The sequence below is a fragment of the Pristiophorus japonicus genome, chromosome 2 (assembly GCF_044704955.1).
Source record: "Pristiophorus japonicus isolate sPriJap1 chromosome 2, sPriJap1.hap1, whole genome shotgun sequence".
In the NCBI taxonomy this organism is placed as follows: domain Eukaryota; kingdom Metazoa; phylum Chordata; class Chondrichthyes; family Pristiophoridae; genus Pristiophorus; species Pristiophorus japonicus.
Window position 1 is genome coordinate 236,990,219 of NC_091978.1, and position 14,707 is coordinate 237,004,925.

Sequence of the window (14,707 nt, forward strand, 5' to 3'; positions counted from 1 at the left end):
CCAGGAGTTGCTCCATTTTTTTTGGAGCAACTTTATTTTTCTGGAGTATCTTAAAAATCCCCACTTTGCACATTCAATTTGCGCCCACGTAAGTGAGTTAATTAGGATTTTTTTAGTTTCGTTTTTTTTTCAAAAGGGGGCATTACCAGCCACCTACGCCTGTTTTGGCCACTTAGACAGCTAATAGTTGCTCCAAATTAACTTAGGCCAGCGTATGTGGCCACTGGTGGCTGCACAGTAAACGCTTGCAGAGAGTTAAGAAATCAACGCAGGTAGATACATTGGAGACCATTCGGCCAGAGATAGGGGTGGGAAGGGAAGATGAGCATGAAACAAAGCACACAAGTAGTAAGCATTTAAGAAGACATAAAAACATTCAAGAAGCAATAAAAAATAAAGCTAAGTCCTACATTCCTATCAAAACTTGGCCCGGGAAGTTAGCGGGCCAGCCGGTGCAACAGAAGTAAATCCAGATTCCAGTTCCAGGGTGCCCTATCTCAGCCCCAGCTCCAATCCCTTCCCAAACAATCCTCTCTGTCTGACCCTACTCCTACATAGAAACATAGAAACTAGGTGCAGGAGTAGGCCAATCGGCCCTTCGAGCCTGCACCACCATTCGATAAGATCATGGCAGATCATTCCCTCAGCACCCCTTTCCTGCTTTCTCTCCATACCTCTTGATCCCCTTAGCCATAAGGGCCATATATAACTCTCTCTTGAATATATCCAATGAACTGGCATCAACAACTCTCTGCGGTAGGGAATTCCATAGGTTCACAACTCTCTTGAGTGAAGAAGTTTCTCCTCATCTCAGTAGTAAATGGCCAACACCTTATCCTTAGACAGTGTCCCCTGATTCTGGACTTCCCCAATATCGGGAACATTTTTCCTGCATCTAACCTGTCCCGTCCCTTCAGAATCTTGTATGTTTCTATGAGATCCCCTTTCATCCTTCTAAACTCCAATGTATAAAGGCCCAGTTGATCCAGTCTCTCCTCATATGTCAGTCCCGCCATCCCGGGAATCAGTCTGGTGAACCTTGGCTACATTCCCTCAATAGCAAGAACGTCCTTCCTCAGATTAGGAGACCAAAACTGTACACAATATTCCAGGTGAGGCCTCACCAAAGCCCTGTACAACTGCAGTAATACCTCCCAGCTCCAATACTCAAATCCCCTAGCTATGAAGACCAACATACCATTTGCCTTCTTTACCACCTGCTGTACCCGTATGCCAACTTTCAATGACTGATGAACCATGACACCCAGGTCTCGTTGCACCTCCCCTTTTCCTAACCTGCCACCATTCAGATAATATTCTATCTTCGCGTTTTTGCCCCAAAGTGCATAACCTCACATTTATCTACATTATGATGCATCTGCCATGCATTTGCCCACTCACCTAACCTGTCTAAGTCACCCTGCAGCCTCTTAGCGTCCCCCTCACAGCTCACACCGCCACCCAATTTATTGTCATCCGCAAACTTGGAGATATTACACTCAATTCCTTCATCCAAATCATTGATGTATATTGTAAAGAGCTGGGGTCCCAGTACTGAGCCTGGCGGCACTCCACTAGTCACTGCCTGCCATTCTGAAAACGACCCATTTATCCCGACTCTCTGCTTCCTGTCTGCCAACCAGTTCTCTATCCACATCAGTATATTACCCCCAATACCATGTGCTTTGATTTTGCACACCAATTTCTTGTGTGGGACCTTGTCAAAAGCCTTTTGAAAGTCCAAATACACCACACCCACTGGTTCTCCCTTGTCCACTCTACAAGTTACATCCTCATAAAATTCCAGAAGATTTGTCAAGCATGATTTCCCCTTCATAAATCCATGCTGACTTGGACCGATCCTGTCACTGCTTTCCAAATGTACTACTATTTCATCCTTAATAATTGATTCCAACATCTTCCCCACCACTGATGTCAGGCTAACCAGTCTATAATTACCCGCTTTCTCCCTCCCTCCCTTTTTAAAAGTGGTGTTACATTAGCTACCCTCCAGTCCATAGAAACTGATCCCTCGTCGATAGACTGTAGAAAATGAGCACCAATGCATCCACTATTTCTAGGGCCACTTCCTTAAGTACTCTGGGATGCAGACTATCAGGCCCCGAAGATTTATCGGCCTTCAATCCCATCAATTCCCCGAACACCATTTCCTGACTAATAAGGATTTCCTTCAGTTCCTCCTTCTCACTAGACCCTCGGTCCCCTAGTACTTCCGAAACGTTACTTCGTGAAGACGGAACCAAAGTATTAGTTCAATTGGTCTGCCATTTCTTTGTTCCCCATTATAAATTCACCTGAATCCGACTGCAAGGGACCTACATTTGTCTTCACTAATCTTTTTCTCTTCACATATCTATAGAAGCATTTGCAGTCAGTTTTTATGTTCCCGGCAAGCTTCTTCTCATACTCTAATTTCCCCCTCTTAATTAAACCCTTTGTCCTCCTTTGCTGAATTCTAAATTTCTCCCAGTCCTCAGTTTTGCTGCTTTTTCTGGCCAATTTATATGCCTCTTCCTTGGATTTAACACTATCCTTAATTTCCCTTGTTAGCCATGGTTGAGCCAACTTCCCCATTTTATTTTTACTCCAGACAGGGATGTACAATTGCTGAAGTTCATCCATGTTGATCTTTAAATGTTTGCGATTACCTATCCACCCTCAACCCTTTAAGTATCATTTGCCAGTCTATTCTAGCCAATTCACGTCTCAAACCATCGAAGTTATCTTTCCTTAAGCTCAGAACCCTAGTTTCTGAATTAACTGTGTCACTCTCCATCCTAATAAAGAATTCTGCCATGTTATGGTCACTCTTCCCAAGGGGTCTCGCACAACAAGATTGCTAATTAGTCCTTTCTCATTACACATCATCCAGTCTGGGATGGCCAGCTCCCTGGTTGGTTCCTCGACATATTGGTCTGGAAAACCATCCCTCTTACACTCCAGGAAATCCTCCTCCACTGCACTGCTACCAGTTTGGTTAGCCCAATCAATATGTAGATTAAAGTCACCCATGATAACTGCTGTATCTTTGATGCTGTCCCCAACCTTACTACTACAGTTTGGTGGTCTGTACACAACTCCCACGAGCGTTTTCTGCCCCTTGGTATTCCGCAGCTCCACCCATACCGATTCCACATCATCCAAGCTAATGTCCGTTCTTATTACTGCATTAATTTCCTCTTTAACCAGCAATGCCACCCCACCACCTTTTCCTTTCTGCCTATCCTTCCTAAATGTTGAATACCCCTGATGTTGAGTTCCCAGCCTTGGTCCCCCCGGGGCCATGTCTCCGTGATGCTAATTACATCATAACTGTTAACTGCTATCTGCGCAGTTAATTCATCCACCTTATTCCGAATACTCCTCGCTTTGAAGCACTGAGCCTTCACGCTTGTCTTTCTAACCCAATTTGCCCCTGTAGAATTTTGCTGTAATGTGGCCCTTTTTGCTTTTTGCCTCAGGTTTCTCTGCCCTCCACTTTTACTTTTCTTCTTTCTATCTTTTGCTTCTGCCCCCATTCTACTTCCCTCTGTCTCCCTGCATAGGTTCCCATCCCCTGCCATATTAGTTTAACTCCTCCCCAACAGCACTAGCAATCACTCCCCCTAGGACATTGGTTCCAGTCCTGCCCAGGTGCAGACCGTCCGGTTTGTACTGGTCCCACCTCCCCCAGAACCGGTTCCTATGTCCTAGGAATTTGAATCCCTCCCTTATGCACCAGTCCTCAAGCCACATATTCATCTGAGCTATCCGGCGATTGCTACTCTGACTAGCACATGGCACTGCTAGCAATCCTGAGATTACTATCTTTAAGGTCCTACTTTTTAAGTTAGCTCCTAGCTCCCTAAATTCGTCTTGTCGGACCTCATCTCTTTTTTTACCTATATTTTTGGTACCGATATGCACCACACAACTGGCTGTTCACCCTCCCTTTTCAGAATGTCCTGCACCCGCTCCAAGACATCCTTGCACCAGGGAGGCAACGTACCTTCCTGGAATCTCGGTTGCAGCCGCAGAAACGTCTATCTATTCCCCTTACAATTGAATCCCTTATCACAATAGCTCTCCCACTCTTTTACCTGCCCTCCTGTGCAGCAGAGCTACCCACGGTGCCATGAACTTGGCTGCTGCTGCCCTCTCCTGATGGGTCATCCCCCTCAACAGTACCCACAGCGGTGTATCTGTTTTGCAGCGGGATGACCGCAGTGGAACCCTGCACTATGTTCCTTGCACTGCTCTTCCTGTTGTCATCCATTCCCTATCTGGCTGTGTTTCCTTTTTCTGCGGTAAGACCAATTCACTAAACATGCTATTCACGTCATTATCAGCATCGTGCATGCTCCAGAGTGAATCCACCCGCAGCTCCAGTGCTACAATGCGGTCTGTCAGGAGCTGCAACCAGATACACTTCCCGAACATGTAGTCGTCAGGGACACCGGAAGCATCCCTGACTTCCCACATAGTACAGGAGGAGCATAACACGTGTCTGAGCTCTCCTGCCAGGACTTAACCCTGATATAAACTTAAATTGGCAACCACAATGCTAAAGGTTACTTACTGATATAGAAAGGAAAAATAAAAACTACTTACCAATCACTTACCCCCTTGGCTGTGATATCACCTTTCGATTTCTTTCTACTTCTTTTTTTCCTCCCTGCTGCAGCTGCACCGGCTGGCCTCCTCGATGTCCCACTCCGCCTCCCAACTCCCTGCTGGGCCTCCCGACTCGACGCTGGCCTCTTGTAGGCCTCACCAACGCTGCTCCGCCTCCCGACTCCCTGCTGGGCCTCCCGACTCAACGCTGGCCTCTTGTAGGCCTCACCAATGCTGCTCCGCCTCCCGACTCTCTGCTGGGCCTCCCGACTCAATGCTGGCCTCTTGTAGGCTTCACCAATGCTGCTCCATCTCACGACTCCTGTTCCTACTCAGCTTATCTAAAGCTAACTTTAGGATGTCTTGCCTGGCACTTTTTGTTTAAAGAAGTGAGGAATGTTGACGAAGTCTTCATTTGAAAAACTTTTGTGGCATTGTTTTTCATATCTGACTCGATCTTCTGTTATGGAGTATAGCCAATGTAACCCCACTTTTTAAAAAAGGAGGGAGAAAGAAAACAGGGAATTATAGACCAGTCAGCCTGGCATCGGTAGTGGGTAAAATGATGGAATCAATTATTAAGGATGTCATAGCAGCGCATTTGGAAAGAGGTGACATGATAGATCCAAGTCAGCATGGATTTGTGAACGGGAAATCATGCTTGACAAATCTTCTGGAATTTTTTGAGGATGTTTCCAGTAGAGTGGACAAGGGAGAACCAGTTGATGTGGTGTATTTGGACTTTCAGAAGGCTTTCGACAAGGTCCCACACAAGAGATTAATGTGCAAAGTTAAAGCACATGGGATTGGGGGTAGTGTGCTGACATGGATTGAGAACTGATTGGCAGACAGGAAGCAAAGAGTAGGAGTAAATGGTACTTTTCAGAATGGCAGGCAGTGACTAGTGGGGTACCGCAAGGTTCTGTGCTGGGACCCAAACTGTTTACATTGTACATTAATATTTAGACGAGGGGATTAAATGTAATATCTCCAAATTTGCGGATGACACAAAGTTGGGTGGCAATGTGAGCTGCGAGGAGGATGCTATGAGACTGCAGAGTGACTTGGATAGGTTAGGAGAGTGGGCAAATGCATGGCAGATGAAGTATAATGTGGATAAATGTGAGGTTATCCACTTTGGTGGTAAAAACAGAGAGACAGACTATTATCTGAATGGTGACAGATTTGGAAAAGGGGGGTGCAACGAGACCTGGGTGTCATGGTACGTCAGTCATTGAAGGTTGGCATGCAGGTACAGCAGGCGGTGAAAAAGGCAAATGGCATGTTGGCCTTCATAGAGAGGGGATTTGCGTACAGGAGCAGGGAGATGTTGCTACAGTTGTACGGGGCCTTGGTGAGGCCACACCTGGAGTATTGTGTACAGTTTTGGTCTCCTAACTTGAGGAAGGACATTCTGCTATTGAGGGAGTGCAGCGAAGGTTCACCAGACTGATTCCCGGGATGGCGGGACGACTTATCAAGAAAGACTGGATCAACTGGGCTTTTATTCACTGGAGTTCAGAAGAATGAAAGAGGATCTCGTAGAAACGTTTAAAATTCTGATGGGTTTAGACAGGTTAGATGCAGGAAGAATGTTCCCAATGTTGGGGAAGTCCAGAACCAGTGGTCACAGTCTAAGGATAAGGGGTAAGCCATTTAGGACCGAGATGAAGAGAAACTTCTTCACCCAGAGAGTGGTGAACCTGTGGAATTCGCTACCCCAGAAAGTTGTTGAGGCCAATTCACTAAATATATTCAAAAAAGAGTTAGATGTAGTCCTTACTACTAGGGGAATCAAGGGGTATGGTGAGAAAGCAGGATTGGGGTACTGATGTTGCATGTTCAGCCATGAACTCATTGAATGGTGGTGCAGGCTTGAAGGGCGGAATGGCCTACTCCTGCACCTATTTTCTATGTTTCTATGAATAAACGGGTCCTTTTTAGAATGGCAGGCAGTGACTAGTGAGGTACCATAAGGTTCAGTTCTGGGACCCCAGCTATTTACAATATACATTAATGATTTAGGCGAAGGAATTGAATGTGATATCTCCAAGTTTGCAGATGACACTAAGCTGGGTGGCAGTGTGGGCTGTGAGGAGGATGCTAAGAGGCTGCATGGTGACATGGACAGGATAGGTAAGTGGGCAAAGACATGGCAGATGCGGAATAATGAAGATACATGTGAGATTATCCACTTTGGTGGTAAAAATAGGAAGGCAGATTATTATCTGAATGGTGACAGATTTGTAAAAGGGGAGGTGCAACGAGACCTGGGTGTCATGGTACATCAGTCATTGAAAGTTGGCATACAGGTACAGCAGGCGGTGAAGAAAATAAATGGCATGTTGGTCTTCATAGCGAGAGGATTTGAGTACAGCAGGGAGGTCTTACTACAGTTGTACAGGGCCTTGGTGAGGCCACACCTTGAATATTGTGTACAGTTTTGGTCTTCTAATCTGAGGAAGGACAGTCTTGCTATTGAAGGAGTACAGCGAAGGTTCACCAGACTGATTTCCGGGATGATAGGACTGACATATGAAGAAAGACTGGATCGACTAGACTTATATTCAATGGAATTTAGAAGTATGAGAGGGGATCTCATACAAATGTTTAAAATTCTGACGGGATTGGACAGGTTAGATGCAGGAAGAATGTTCCCGATGTTGGGGAAGTCCAGAACCAGGGATCACAGTCTAATGATAAGGGTAAGCCATTTAGGACCGAGATGAGGAGAAACTTCTTCACTCAGAGAGAAGTGAGCATGTGGAATTCTCTAACACAGAAAGATATTGAGGCCAGTTCGCTAGATATATTCAACAGGGGGTTAGATGTGGCCCTTACAGCTAAAGGGATCAAGGGTATGGAGATAAAACAGAAATTGGGTACTGAAGTGCATTATCAGCCATGATCATATTGAATGGTGGTGTAGGCTCAAAGGGCCGAATGGCCTACTCCTGCGCCGATTTTCTATGTTTCTATGTTTCTATGTTACTGCCCCGGAGTGGCAGTAAAGCATCATTCATGACTTAACACCCAGCCGAAGAGATTTTAGCGGCACCCGGAAAATTTGGTTGACTTTTACCAGTGGCGCTAACCGTTATCGCTTCGCCATCTGACGACAGCCAGATCATGATGTCAGTACGCGTCCAATGCCCTGCTAGCGCCCCAGATGCGAACTTTGGTTTGTGCGCCTCACTTAGCGACAGCTGCTGAACACGCCAGAGAAACCAGGCGGTCCCAGCTTCTTTGGGCACTAGCAGGAGGGTATTTAAAGGGTCTAACAACCAGGTTACTCAGAGTTCACAGTGAGTGCTATGTTTCTGTTATATATGTAAACTTGTATTTACTCTGTATAGCCACCAGAGGGCTCATCCCCTGGAGTCCCAAAGGATTCCATAATCCCTTGGGAGCACAGGTATTTAAAGAGGCCTCACAGTTTGGAGAGGCACTCTGGAGCCCTGCAATAAAAGATTCAGGTCACACTTTGATTTGAGCTCACAGTGTTCAGTCTGACTCTTTCTCCTTACATAACAACTGACGACAAGATACAGATAGTGAACCCAAAGATGCAGGGAACAGTGGGCATCCTGGAGCAACTCTTGGAGGGAGATGATTGGGAAACTTTTCTGCAGCGACTCAACCAATACTTCATGGCCAATGAGCTAGATGGGGAAGAGAACGCTGCCAAACGAAGGGCGATCCTCCTCACTGTCTGTGGGACACAAATGTATGGCCTCATGAAGAATCTGCTCACTCCAGCGAAACCCACGGAGAAATCGTACGATGATTTGTGCACACTGGTTCGAGAGCATTTGAACCCAAAGGAAAGCGTTCTGATGGTGAGGTACTGGTTCTACACCAACAAAAGGTCTGAAGGCCAGGAAGTGGCGAGTTATGTCGCCAAGCTAAGACACCTTGCAGGACATTGCGAATTTGAAGGACATTTGGAGCACATGCTCAGAGACTTTTTCGTACTTGGTATTGGCCAGGAAACCATACATCGCAAACTTTTGACTGTAGAGACCCCAACCTTGAGTAAGGCCATAGTGATAGCCCAGGCGTTCATTGTCACCGGTGATAATACTGAGCAAATCTCTCAGCACACAAGTGCTGCTGCAAGTACAGTGAACAAAATGATGTTGTTTTCGAATCGCAACATACAGGGCAGGTCACACATGCCTGCACTGCACATTCGCAGATGTCTCAGAGTCCACCATCAAGGGTGATGAATGCAAGGACAAAAACACCTTGTTGGCGCTGCGGGGGTGATCATTGTTTCCATTCATGCCGATTCAAAGGATATGTTTGCAAGGGCTGTGGAACAATGGGACACGTCGAACGAGTGTGCAGGCGGGCTGCTAATCCTGTTAAACCTGCAAACCACAGAGGAGGACAGATCCACGGAGGACCACGACGAACCAGAGCCTCAGACCGAGGAGGCAGAGGTACATGGGGTGCACGCATTCACCACGACCTGTCCCCAATAATGCTGAATTTTTATTTAAATGGACTTCCGGTGTCAATGGAGCTGGACACGAGCACGAGCCAATCCATCTTGGGCAAAAAGACTTTTGACAGATTGTGGTGCAACAAGGCCTCAAGGCCAGTCTTAACTCCAATTCGTACGAAACTAAGAACTTACACGAAAAAACTGATTCCCGTAATCGGCAGTGCTACTGTAAAAGTCTCCTACGATGGACAATCTACCACTCTGGGTGGTACCGGCCGATCATCCTACGCTGCTCGGCAGGAGCTGGCTGGGAAAGATACGCTGGAACTGGGATGACATCCGAGTGTTATCGCCTGCTGATGACACTTCGTGTGCCCAGGTTTTAAACAAATTTCCTTCGCTGTTTGAACCAGGCATCGGGAAATTCCAAGGAGCAAAAGTGCAGACCCACCTAATTCCGGAGGCGCGACCCATCCATCACAAGGCGAGAGCAGTTCCGTACATGATGAGAGAAAGGGTAGAGATCGAGCTAGACCGGCTACAACGAGAGGCATCATTTCACCGATCGAGTTCAACGAGTGGGCCAGTCCTATTGTCCCAGTCCTCAAGGGAGACGGCACCGTCCGAATCTGTGGCGGTTACAAAGTAACTATCAATCGTTTCTCCCTGCAGGACCAATACCCACTACCAAAGGCTGACGACCACTTTGCAATGCTGGCGGGTGGAAAGATGTTCACGAAGCTGGATCTGACTTCAACCTACATGACGCAGGAACTGGAGGAATCATCAAAGTGCCCTACCTGCATCAACGTGCACAAAGGTCTTTTCATTTATAACAGATGCCCGTTTGGAATTCGAACAGCGCCGGCGATATTCCAGAGAAACATGGAAAGCTTACTGAAGTTGGTCCCGCGCACTGTGGTTTTCCAGGATGACATCTTGGTCACAGGTACACAGTCGAGCATCTGCAGAACCTGGAGTAGGTTCTTCATCAACTCAACCCGGTGGGGCACAGGTTAAAACGCTCAAAGTGCATTTTCTTGGCGCCTGAAGTGGAGTTCTTGGGAAGGAGGATTGAGGCGGATGGCATCAGGCCCACCAACGTGAAGACGGAGGCAATCGAGAACGCACTGAGGCCACAGAATATGATGGAGCTGCGGTCGTTTCTGGGACTCCTGAACTACTTTGGTTACTTCCTACCGGGTCTCAGCACACTGTTAGAACCACTGCATGTCTTACTATGAAAAGGGGGCAAATGGGTTTGGGGCAAAAGCCAAGAAAATGCCTTTGTACAAGCGAGAAAATTGTTATGCTCAAACAAATTGCTTGTGTTGTATGATCCATGTAAGCGTTTGGTACTAGCATGTGATGCGTCGTCATATGGTATCGGGTGTGTATTGCAACAAGCTAATGATTTCGGGAAATTGCAACTGATTACTTATGCATCCAGGAGTCTGTCTAAGGCTGAGAGAGCCTAAAACATGATTGAGAATGAAGCGTTAGCATGTGTCTATGGGGTAAAGAAAATGCATCAATACCTGTTTGGGCTAAAATTCGAATTGGAAGCTGATCCTAAGCCACTCATATCCCTGATTTCCAAGAGTAAAGGGATAAATACCAACGCATCGGCCTGCATCCAGAGATGGGCACTCACGTTGTTCGCAAATACGTCATCCACCACAGGCCAGGCACAGAAAACTGTGCCGATGCTCTCAGTAGCCTGCCATAGCCCACCACAGGGGTGGAAATGGCGCAGCCCGCAGATTTAGCCATGGTTATGGAAGCATTTGAGAGTGAACAATCACCCGTCACTGCCCGGCAGATCAAAACCTGGATGAGCCAGGACCCCTTATTATCCCTCGTCAAAAGCTGCGTCCTTCACGGGAGCTGGTCCAGTGTCCCAGTGGAAATGTAGGAAGAGATAAAGCCATTCCAGCGGTGCAAAGATGAAATGTCTATACAGGCAGACTGCCTTCTGTGGCGCAATTGTGTAGTGGTTCTCACGAAGGGCAGAGACACCTTCATCAATGACCTCCACAGTACCCACCCAGGCATCGTAATGATGAAAGCGATAGCCAGATCCCACGTGTGATGCAGACTTAGAGTTCTGCATTCACAGATGTAACACATGCTCGCAGTTAAGCAATGTACCCAGGGAGGCGCCGCTAAGTTTATGTTCTTGGCCCTCCAAAGCGTGGTCTAGGGTACACGTCGACTATGCAGGCCCGTTCTTGGGTAAAATGTTCCTTGTGGTTGTAGACGCGTACTCCAAGTGGATTGAATGTGAGATAATGTCGGCTAGCACGTTCGCTGCCGCTACTGAAAGCCTGCAGGCCATGTTTGCCACACACGGCTTACCCGATGTCCTGGTGAGCGACAACGGACCATGTTTTACCAATGCTGAGTTCAAAGAATTCATGACCCGTAACAGGATCAAACATGCCACATCTGCCCCGTTTAAACCAGCATCCAATCGTCAGAGAGAACAGTGCAAACCATCAAGTAAGGCTTGAAGAGGGTAACTGAAGGCTCACTGCAGACTCACCTATCCCGAGTCCTGCTTAGCTACCGCACGAGACCCCGCTTGCTCACTGGGATCCCACCTGCTGAACTGCTCATGAAAAGAGCACTTAAGACAAGGCTCTCGTTAGTTCACCCTGATCTACATGAACAAGTCGAGAGCAGGCGGCTTCAACAAAGTACACACCATGATAGCGCAAATGTGTCACGCGAGATTGAAATCATTGATGCTTTATTTGTATTGAATTATGGACAAGGTCTCAAGTGGCTTCCCGGCACTGCCCTGGCCAAAGAGGGGAGCAGAGTGTTTCGGGTCAAACTTTCAAATGGACTTATTCACCGGAAACACTTGGACTAAATCAAACTCAGATTCACGGACTATCCTGAGCAACCCACCTTGGACCTTACCTTTTTTGATCCCCCAACATACACACCAGTGGCAACTGGCACCACAGTTGACCATGAAGCAGAACCCATCCTCCACAGCAGCCCGGCCCGGCCCAACACACTAGGCAGCCCAGCAAGGCCAACTGCACAGCAGCCCAGCGAGGGCCCAACAAATGATCCAACAATACCAGCTTTCACACCGAGACAATCAACCAGGGTAAGAAGGGCCCCAGATCGACTCACATTGTAAGTAGTTACACTATTGACTTTGCGGGGGAGTGTTGTTATATATGTAAACTTGTATTTACTCTGTACAGCCACCAGAGAGCTCATCCCCTGGAGTCCCAAAGGATCCCATAATCCCTTGGGAGCAAAGGTATTTAAGGAGGCCTCACAGGTTGGAGAGGCACTCTGAAGACCTACAATAAAAGACTAATGTCACACTTTACTTTGAGCTCACAGTGTTCAGTCTGACTCTTTCTCCATACATAACAGTTTTCACACAGCACAGTGCATGTATCTCTGGAATTACTGAGGCAGATTGTCTCGTAAGTTGCAGTGAAGTAGCGATTTGAGGTTTGCATTTAGATGGGTGTAGTGCTAACACACCAACTTCGCCTCCTCCAAGCAGTTGGTAGGTGGCATCTACAGAGAAGGGAGATTGGGAATGTGGGGCCATGAATGAAGAGACCCCGTAGATGTCGGGGCAGGAGGCCTTACTCTCCACGGGTTTATCGGGAGCACTTATCACACCTAGACATGTCTGAGGAGCAGTGCGTTAGAAGGCAGCGGTTCTGCAAGGAGGTAGTCACTGAGCTATGCTATCTCCTGCAGCCAGACCGAGAATTTGATACTGGGACCAGGACTTCGCTGTCCGTCACAGTGAAGGCAACTATGGCACTCAGTTTCTATGCCTCCGGCTTCTTCCAGGCTACAGCAGGGAACATCTGCAGCATGTCATAATTTGCTGCTCATTGCTGCATCAGCAGGGTCACAGACGCTCTATACCACAGGAGAAAGGACTACATAAAGTTTCCCATGACAAGGGAGAAACAGGAGGAATGGTCATGTGGGTTTGCCAGGCTAGCGGGTTTTCCAATGCTACGGGGCGCCACTGATTGCATCCACATAGCATTCTGTGCACCATACCAGAATGCGGAGGTGTTTCACAACCACAAGGGCTACCATTCTCTCAATGTACAGTTGGTGTGCGACCACACACAGCGCATCCTCGCTGTGAATGTCCACTGTCCTTGCAGCTCACACGATGCTTTCATCCTGCAGGTGAGCACAGTGCCACAACTCTTCCAGCCACCACTTGGAGGTCGCAGCTGGCTGCTCGGCGACAAAGGCGATGGTCTAACCACCTGGCTCATGACACCCCTCCATAACCCCAACACCTGTGCTGAGCATCGGTACAACAAAAACCATGTCGCCACCTGGACCCTCATAGAGCAGACTATCAGGGTGCTAAAGCAATGCTTCTGATGCCTTGACCGCTCTGGAGGCAGCCTTCCGTACTCCCCTGATCAGATGTCGTGCTTCATTGTGGTCTGCTGCATGCTGCACAACCTGGCCATCATAAAGGCCCAGGCATTGCCACTGGGGATTGCAGCTCCACCTTAGGAGGAGGAAGAGGAAGAGGAGCATGACGATGCACAGCATAGCGAGGCAGATGAGGAGGAGGATAATCAGCCTAGAGGAGGCACTGTGCCAATGCTGCCTCTACATGGGTTGCACGTCAGTGCCTCATCCTGCAATCAACAACCAGATGACTATTGGGCCTCATAGTCATATCGCTATGTGCTAGGCTGATGGTGCAGCTCCGTGAAATTCTCAATTCATACACATGACGGCAATGCAAATGGTTAAATCAACATTTTATTTTCTCTAACAAGAGTGTACCCTCAAGCAGTACACCAATAACCCTTCACCAGCAACTAAAAACGAATTACAAATGCTCCTTGAAACAGCATAACATACAAGCAACTTTATGAATATATATATATAAATGCCCCTCCCATGTGAAATGTAAGACTAGCTCCCATGAACCATATTATGCCAAGACCCTTCCACAAATAACAGGCGTCAAACATCAGCAATGAAATATGTACAATTATACTTACAAGATGCGGACATCTGGCCATGGTGATCAAAGACATTATTGTGACTTACTTGCACATTTCCCACCCTTTCCCTTCTCCACCATCGCCCACCTCCCCACCCCCACCCCCACACCCCGCCACCCACCACATGCCTAGTGCTCCTCCTTAATGTGCCCGCAGTGCCTGCAGCAAGGCTGCTGTTTCTGTGAAGCGTAACTCACGCATAAACTTGTCTCTCCCTTTCTTAGGCATTACAACTCAATTGCCCCACAATATGCAATCTGCTTGAATAGACAGTTCGCCCTTGCGACGAATGAACGGTGTTAGATCTCTTAATTTCCAATGAAATACGAACTCCGATTGTAGTTTTAATGTCACTTTATTTCTTGGCAGACAGCAACAAGCTCTTGGCTTTAAGCCAGGTCTTTGTCCTTCTGAGACCACATGGTCAAAATGGCTGTACTTATACCTGGATCAATTTACAGAAAAGAACTCACCTTCTTTGACCTTATTGGCTCAATTAATAATCTTTTAACCTTTTAATTGGCTCGCTACCCAAAGTCCTGAAATGTCAAGTTGATTGATGACTTAATGCAACATGCTGAACTGCACGTAGACATCTCTGACTTGG